This window comes from Heptranchias perlo, chromosome 34 (genome assembly GCF_035084215.1).
Source record: "Heptranchias perlo isolate sHepPer1 chromosome 34, sHepPer1.hap1, whole genome shotgun sequence".
Lineage (NCBI taxonomy): Eukaryota > Metazoa > Chordata > Chondrichthyes > Hexanchiformes > Hexanchidae > Heptranchias > Heptranchias perlo.
Genome location: NC_090358.1, coordinates 16655880 through 16664723, shown reverse-complemented (window position 1 = coordinate 16664723; position 8844 = coordinate 16655880).

The window sequence follows — 8844 nt, the reverse complement described above, 5'->3', positions numbered from 1 at the left end:
AAGTGTTTGAATTATCTGCCAAAAAGAGGTTGCTTTGGTCGACTTAGTACCCAGTTTTCAGGATCCTGGGGTTTGGTGGAACTTGTGTTGAGTGATGAAAAGCTTTTTGTACCATTGCCATGTCATAAGCTGAACAACCTCCTCCTACAGGACTGCCAGTTGAATGTCAATTTTTTGCCAAATTGTGGGCAGTTTTGTGCTTGTAGCCCATATCCACTAATACCTAGATTAAGATGACTCAAATTAATTTCAAGTAGGATCCACTCAGCTGTCAGTGAGAGAGGTTCCACAGCAGTTATATTGAGACTACCCAAACTCATTTCACATTTGACCCCCTATAGGTGGCAGAAAGAGAGAACATTCACACAATCAGTGTTGGCTGCATTCAAAAGGTAAATTCATCAACCTACGCCTCTGGCAGGAAGCTGTGCTCAAAAGGAGCATGGGTTGAAGAATCAGCACTACAGCAATGTAATTCTATCTCTTATCCAAGTTCCTGCTGAGTGTGCAGGATTGGTGAATTTTCCCAAAGGAAAAAGGATTGTGTGACAACCCACTGCATCATTCGACTCTTCCTAAATGTTTGAAGGTTTGATTGCAATGTGATTTTCTTTATTTTAATGCTGCATTTTATGGTAATTGATACATTATTATACACAGGTGGTTTGATTGGCTGAAATCAATAAAAATTTGCATATATTTAGCAGGTTTATATTGCCACTACATAAATTCCTAAACTGCTATGATTAACCAGTGCAAGCTTTTTACCCATTTATCTGCTATTTACAATGAATCTTAAAGGGAACAGAGATGGTTAAAGATTGAGATAACTATTGGGCCAGGTTGGAACACATGTGGCACTTTGTAAGATTTAGATACTATCATTAAATATTTTTATAAATTATTACAGAATTATAATAAACCATCTATCAATAGGCAATTCAATACCTACACTGTTACAGTGTTGAGCTTGCAAATAAGAGACTAAAATCATATCATAGTATCAAACTAATTTCAGCTATTGTGTTTCTCCATGGAGTAAATTTTCTAGTCTTTGCTGCATGATATGAGTGGGCAGATCCCCTTCACCTGCCGGGTTAACAAAGCAGCAGCTTGATGATGTATGTGTAAATATCCATTTTGTACTACCAGACCCGAAGAAAGAAATATACTAGAAAACATGACAAATTATTAATTTTGTTTTCTCATTAATAAAATTATGGTTCCAGCAATGCATAAATCCCTCAGAATTCTGTCTATTGTTTGGAATCAGATTCAATTATATGGGGATGATGGAACTAAAAGTTTGTCATCTTTAACCTTAAGTTTGGTCCAGTATAGGACTGGGGGAAAAAAAGTTACCCCTCTACTCAAAACAAATCCCATTAACTTCACTGTATACTGTATTTACTTTGTCCATCACTGCAAAACCTGTGGTGATCTCACATCACATAAACACAGAACAGTTGTGTTTGAGATTTCCATAAGGAGGAGCTGTTCCTTTACTACACTTGAATAGTTCAGGTTTGCAGGATTAAGGCTGCAATTCTCTGCATTTTCTTGTGTTCAGTTTAGAATGTATCAATATCACTTGTATCAATAAGATATTTTTAAAAAGGATAAGTATACCAGGTTGGTGCAGAAATATAACTTAAAAACTTGTTGATACGGTATAAAATACATAGATGATCCAAGCACATAGTTCCAATAGCTTAAAATGCTTCCTGTTTACACCTATTATCTGGAATTCCTGGTCCACACATAACAATTACATGTATGATCTCAATTCAATTATAAAATACTCCAATTATTCTTTTTTTAAATTATTCAGCCCACTGAATGTTGTTGCTTCATCATATCTTAGTCTTTTGTACACCAGTAGCATTTTTGTAAAAATCATATTTTGCAGAGCAAAGTGTTTTAGTCTTGATTCAGTTGCATCATGAATGATACGCTGGGCCGAAGTGTAAACATTACAAGTTGGTCGTTATTATTTAGTTATTTTCAATTAAAGACTTTTGCAACAAGGATAATCAGGAACATCACAGATATAAGTGATTAAACACATCAGAGATAAAAGCAGAAGCAAACCACTTACAACTAACTCACATAGTCCAATGTAAACATACCATGATACAAATACCAGTAGACTACAGCGACAGAATGGAGCAGGGAAAAGGATATCAATGGACAAGGGAGACTCCTTGCCTCTTTTCTAGAGGAGAAACACTGAAGCTTTGTCTCAGGGCTATCAGGAAGGGATGTGAAGAGAACATGCACAAACATGTGACAATGATCAATAAGGTGGCCTAAATTAAAGATTTTTATTTTATTTTGCTCGATAAGCAGTCAATCTTGATTAAAGCATAATTAATTGTTGAGAAACTGATTGTGCATTTATCAGGAATTCATTATACTAAGCTCACGGGGATTATTTATAAGCCATAATTAAATTATTTAAAGTTAGGTATTACCTTCCATTTACGTTTGTTGAAGTTTTTCTAGGATGAATAAGTTATCTTTTATCCCTCTTTAAATTCACAGACAGAAGCGATTACATGAGGCAAAGTAAACATATAAAAAGGTTCCTATAGTGGCAGCAATGTACGTGGAAGAATTCACTGCATGGAATGATTAAATGAACAGCTATCTAAGTGTATAGATAATAATTTGGTCAAGGGCACAATTATACTTCTACTGCAGAATCAATACTTGCACTGTGGTGGGGGTTGGGAATGAGAGTTACAAGAGATCAAGCAAAACTGTTGATCAGTGCAATGGCTTGCTGCTTAATGACTAATGACTCCTAATAAAGCTACACCCCACCTCATGGAAAATGGGATTGCTCCTGGTGTCCTCACCAACATTTATCCATCGACCAATACCCCCAAAAACAGATCAACTGGCCATTCATCTCATTGCTGTTTGTGGTCAGGAGGATGGTGACAATGCATTTACAAACTTAATGGTGAGTTGTTAGTTTGTGAGGAATCCTGGTGCCTTCTGTCCATCAAGCAAGGGCTCAAAACCATACTTGACAGTTGTCTAACAATCGATAAGTGAGCAGCCTGGTGGGGAGGGGAATGGTCAGCTGGGTCTCTTTGAAGTCAGGGTGGCTCCAAGTTGATATGCTTGGTGTTGAAAATTTGGAAAACCCCTCGGTGGCTGCTTTGATAATCTGATATCTGAGTCACACGGGTCCACTGTATGTGAGGACATTGTTGATGCATGACAAGCCAGCTTGGCTCACTAATGGAACCTGAAAGAGTAGCCATATCATTGGGGCTTGAATTCTTCCCACAAAACTCAAGCTAATGCTGCAAGCCGATGCCCTCAGAGTAATGGTGGGGTCGTGGCTGGAAAGGCAGCTGGATGCTTCCAAGTGCTTTGTGCAGTTGGTTACCGGGTGGTAGCTGATTAAACCCTGGAGTGCTCCAGTGCATGTTGGAGGTCACGAGGCTCTGGATTTAGGTACATGGAATGTATTCCTATGGGGAGTTTGCACTCCATATCAGGCAAACATGTGTTAATTTATCAATAGCTTGGTTTGGAGACTCAAACATGGTGATGGGTTCCCATGTGTATCACCTGGATGATCAAATTAAAAACAATGATTAAAATAGTAGTCCTTTTATTTTGCTACTGTATTCACAGTGCTAATTAATGATTGATCCACTACAGCTGAATTGTAGTACGGAGGTTTCATTTACTTATCTTTTAATATATTGATATATTCTTTGTTCAAGGGAACGCTGATGTATTGGTCAAGCTTTACTGAGCAGAAAAATATTGTACTATTAAAGTACAAATGGACTGAACTGGATTTCAAAGAAAACTGCAGTGGATGAATGGAGAGCTGTGGATTTTTATTATTCCGTACGTCTATAGTGTATATAGGGACAGAGTTTCCACTCGTTTACGCCAGTAACATCAGTACAATCCGGGCGGAATCGGCTGAACCAGCGCAAAAGATCGGGGAATTTTAACTGTAAGTTAAGCCCAAAACCACTTAAGTTTGTGTTTTCCGCGATCTTTTGCGCTGGTTTAAGATTCAATTCGTCCAGATCAGGCCCCGCCCACAAAACTGGCCACGCCCTCAGGTCGAAATTGTGAGATTCCACCGATTGCACTGGTTCAGGAAGGCTCTTCAAATTGCACTCATTTTCTTAGACGCACATTCACTAGTAGGCACATTTTAAAAGTTTTTCATATCAAAAATGTTTTTAATTTACTAAGGAACTGACTAGTGTACACCAATGAAACTATTAAATGGTTCAGTATAGTTTTTTTAAAGTAATTTTCAGTGATTTTAAATCAGGTTACTCTCAGGTGGAGGACTGGACAATCTTATTAAAAATGCTTATTTTTGGTGATAAACCCATTTTCAGCTGTATTAATAAAACTGCACAGGTTACCACTCTTAAATACATCAAGGAATACTTTTTATTTTAAAGAAAAAAATAAACGATTATGTTCTATTCTGCTGCCCGATTGCGCTGGTTCATTGAAGATTTTAAGTTTGTGATTATGTAAATTAATTTTATCGAAAACTTGATCTGTAACCTAACCAGCGCAATTTCGAGTGCAATTTCCCGATTGTGCCCAAAGCGGAAACTCAAACCCCAAGTGTATACTGCTCAAGCCCAAGACGCTGTCATAACACAACAGCCCTACACTCACCATATGTGTACCCGATTAGACAGCATAGGTAACAAAATATGAAGTATTTATTTGCAAAATATTGAATAAAATTCCATTGCATGCCTATAGGGCTCAGAAAACACATTCAGGGGATTAAAACAGTCTTTCAGTAATGATTTATTTGTGATGGATTATTTCTGAAACTGTCACTTTTGACTCCAAAAAAGTGCAACCATGAATCCACATACATGATGCCAGCCTTTTGAACTGTTCTACCTCATTCATGACAACATTTTATACCAGGTATAATTGTTTAATCTTTGTTACAGCATCAATTTCTGGAAGATTACATCTACTATAATTAGGTGACCCAATTTTGAGAACTTGGGGCCTGATATTAGGAGGGAGGCAGGTTGCCAGCGGGGGGTCGACTGGGCACGTGGATAACGCGCCCAGCGAAATCGGAGTGCTCCGCACGTGATCGCAGCCTAATTCAAGGTACTTATGCGTGCTTCCGGGTTTCCCGTTGCAGACCTGCGCAGCGGGAGGAAGTGGCCTCCCTCTGCCACCAAGAAGGCCTGGCTCGAGGTGGCGGAGCAGGTCACCAGCAGCAGCAATGTCGCCTGAACCTGGGTCCAGTACAGGAAGCGCTTTAATGACCTAACCAGGTCAGCCAAAGTGAGTATACTTACGCATTCTCCCACACTCCGTCTTCCACATCACCTCCACCACCACACAACTCCTTCTGCCCTGCCACCACAACGCTCTCATCATTCCTCACATCCACTCAACCATCATCCTCACCTTGCCTGCACTTACTCACCGCCCCAGTTCCCATTTGAACACTACCACGCAACCCAATCCTCGTACAATCTCATGGCTGTGTCTCACACGCACCCTCCCATGCATCTCCCTCACGCTCACCCCCACCCACCCCAATGCATGCAACGGGTCACTATGCAACCATCACTCAATCACGCCTCTCTGTGTTTTGCTTTGATAGAAGAGATGCCAAAATGCCCGAGAGAGGGCAAGGACCGGAGGGGGCCCGCCACACCAGGTGGTGCTAACGGACGCAGAGCAGCAGTCACTCGAAATAAGCTGCACGCTGGAGTGCCTGTCCGTGGCGGACGCCGATACTGGGAGCACACAAGTGGCTGGGGACAGAAATCTAACACTCAGCACTCATGATAGCAAATGATATTAACATCGCTTGGCATCTACAGCACCTCAACATCTGTGCACATGCTTAATATTGCTTTCTGTTCTCTTGCAGGGCCATCTGCGACCGCCTGAGGGGACATCGTCACATCTGAGCCAGCCACCAGCGCAGATATACACACCTCGATGGGTCCCCGTCCTCAGTTAGTGGGGGTTGCACATGGTGAGTCACCATGCACATGTGAGCACAAGCAGACCATGGTGGCAGGGGCAGCCGTGGAGAGTCCGTGTCGGTGGGAGCACTCTTCTCCAGGCTCTGCTCGGCTGGACCCAGCTGCTGAACCCTGGGGGCCAGCCATGAAAAGGACAGTCATCGAGGGGCAGCAGCACATTGCCAACGTACTGGAACAGTTGCCATGCGCACCCTCCACAATCGCGCAGAGGATGGAGGAGTCCAACTCCTGCATGAGTGGAATGGTGGCACAGGTACAGGAGGGTATCTCCGAGATAGTGTCGCGGGTAGGTGCGGGAATGTCTGCGATGGAGGGAAGGCGAGCCTCCGTTGAGCTTCAAGCACGGCTCAACAATGAGTCCATTCAGGCCCTGACAACGGCCGTTTGGATTCAGGATGAGCAACATTCTGCCGCCTTAAACAGGCTGACAGATACGTTACAACAGGCCTTCCAAGGCTTCACACAAGTCCTCCAAATTGTCGTCCAGCATGGTGGAAGGAGTGATGTGGGCCTGGCCCAGGAGAGGGATGATGGCGAAAGGGGACATGGAAGTGGGGACGCCACTCAAAGTGTTCCCACGTCTCACCCGTTGTCCCTCTCTCAACCAGTATCCACAATGCTGCCTCCTCTCCAGGTGGCCGAGTCTGCCCCTGCACAGGTGCAGTTGGAGCAGTCTTTGGAGGGGCCCTCATGGGCACCGAAACCCAGAGGGTGTCCGCGCAAAGCATCTCATCAGTCAGTGCATGGACAAGAGCGACCTGCCACGACTTCTGCTGAATCCACAGGGGTAGCACCACTTTGGGGTGCCCGTAAACGTAAGGTGAAGGTTTTGTGAGCACAAAGGTGTATGACGGAATGTCATGATTTTCATTTAGAATTGTTTGTTTTGCCAAGCACATTAAATTTTGTTATCACCACTACTGCCACATCTTTGCAAATCTTGTCTGGTTTGTGCAATAATTCCCTTTCCTGAGGATCACCATGAAGACCCACACCTGATGCCACCCAAGGGTCACTGCAGAGTGGGTGCAGGTGTATTTGCAGGGCTCTTTTGTGCAGACGACTGAGACGCCGGCGATGTCCGCGGTGGCACCCTGGAGGGATCCGGAGAAGAAGTTGAGGGCAATGGTGACTTTGACAGCAACAGGTAAGAAGATGGTGCTTGGGCCAGCCGGGAGCAGCTCGGCATGAAGGAGGCTGCAGTTGTCCACGACTACACGTCGAGTGAGTCTGAGCCTCCGTGTGCACTGCTGCTCAGAGAGGTCCAGGAAGCTGAGCCTCGGTCTGTAGACCCTGTGGCAAGGGTGGTGCCTTCTGCGACGCATCTCTCTCTGCGGTTGCCCTCCCTCCTGCTGTGCAGGTGGATGTGTCACAGCACTGTGTTGTGGAGCTCCACGTGTCTGAGGTGGACGGCGAGGCTGGTGATGCTGTTCGTCCTCCGACGAGGTCATGACTGCAGCTATGGCGGCCCCCATCCGGAAGATGTATATTTGAGGGGGTCCGCAAGGTAGGTAAATGTGTCTGCACACCGGGGTTGAGGTTCCAAGTTGGTGAATTTTAGTGTCAGGAGGAGGATGGTGCAGGCCACACTTTGTCCAAAGTGACAGAATGGCCTCCTGCAATGAGTGAGGGTCTCCCCACAACCTGTCAAATGGACATTTGCAGCTCCCACAGGCTGGTGGCTGCAACACGTCTGTTTCAACTGGGAGTGTTTCCCCCAGCACGGGAAACACGCTCTGTTGAGATGAAAATCCCACCCCACCTAAAATATCATGTCAATCAGGTCTGCAAATGACCTGAACTATGTAATTAATTGCTTTAAGTGGGATCCCGCCAGCTTTAATTGCCGGCGGGAGTCCCGCATGCGGGGGCTGCGCGCGCATCTAAGTGCGTCATTGGGGAACTGGGAAGTGGGAGGGTTGGAGCCAGGCTCCGGACCCGCCCCAGGAATCCCCAATTTTAGGAGCCCCCCCCCAGCCGTGAACGCACCTGCTCGGCCATCCGAAAATTGACCCCTTTGTGTTTAAGCTATGTCAAGCGTCCAATTCTTTTAAGGATTAAAATATTGGTTAAATACAATCGAAGCTTTAAGAATAAACATAGCTAATTTGAATATTCTGTATAGCACAATACTGTCCACATCCCTGGAATCATGGGTGTATACCATTTATGGAATGCAACTGGTCAGATTTGAATAGTGCAAAGTGTACGATCGAATTGATGTTTGAAGATTCCGCTTGATTACTGGGGGGAGGATTGGCAACTCATGATATTACATATTAGAGTGTATTTAAATACACAATTAAATTTGTAAAACTAGTCAACTGCACACATATATGACATGACTTGGTTTCTGGAAAAATAGTGATTATTTTAGTGATTTATTTTTCAGCGTACCACTAAATCCCATCATATATCCTCCATGGATCACATGAGTACCAAGGGAGGATTACTGAATTAATTACACAGTTCTTCATCCATCTTCCCCAAATCCCTCCCTCAGTCGTATCATATAATACACTTGGTTTGATTCTTTTAAAGAAAAAGTTTTAAGCATTACAAAGGTGAAATCAGTAAAGTCAAGAGAACCAAAGCCAAGTCTAGAATAGTAAACATTGAGCAGCAGAGCGTTTTCAATGCAAAGTTAAAGCTATAGCCATGTCGAGAAGAAAGTTTAAGGAATGCAAGCTGTAACCTTTACCACCAAAATTGGGAGGGAGACCCAGAGCACCCACAACAGGCGCTTTAAAAAACAACTTCATTGTCAACTGGAGTAGCAACCTCAATCAGTCATCAGACTTAAGAGAAG